We start from the raw sequence: 636 nt of genomic DNA on the forward strand, positions 1-636 counted from the left end.
ACACACACACACACACACACACACACACACACACACAAACATTTATATGTGTATATATGCATATATATAAGTATATGATGGGTGGTGAATTTATGGAAAGAAATCGCATAAAACTCATCAGTTTAGTTAAAAATGAAGAAGACAAGTAGTTAAAATATATAAGATAATTTTAATTCATGCAGACGATCGTTTCGTACGGTACAGTAATATAAATCAATGCAAATTCATGATTGAATTGAATTAGATTAAATTAATTAATCATATATATGTATGTATTCTTCAGTGCACGAAGTATAAAAAAATTACAATGAACTTGGGAAAAGAAATAGCAGAATAGAATCCTGGAGATTAATATTTATCCAAATGGGAAAGAGATGTAAGTCAAATTAGATAATAACACACACATATATATATATATAATTTACATTTCACGGATATTTGTCCTCGTCTTGTTTGTTGTCTAGGAGTGGGTGTGTGGTAAGTAGCTTGCTTACAAACCGCATGCTTCCGGGTTCAGTCCCACTGCGTGGTACCTTGGGAAAGTGTCTTCTACTATAGCCTCGGGCCGACCAAAGCCTTGTGAGTGGATTTGGTAGACGGAAACTGGAAGAAGGCCGTCGTGTGTGTGTGTGTATA

Source organism: Octopus bimaculoides, chromosome 21 (assembly GCF_001194135.2).
Source record: "Octopus bimaculoides isolate UCB-OBI-ISO-001 chromosome 21, ASM119413v2, whole genome shotgun sequence".
Classification (NCBI taxonomy): Eukaryota; Metazoa; Mollusca; class Cephalopoda; order Octopoda; family Octopodidae; genus Octopus; species Octopus bimaculoides.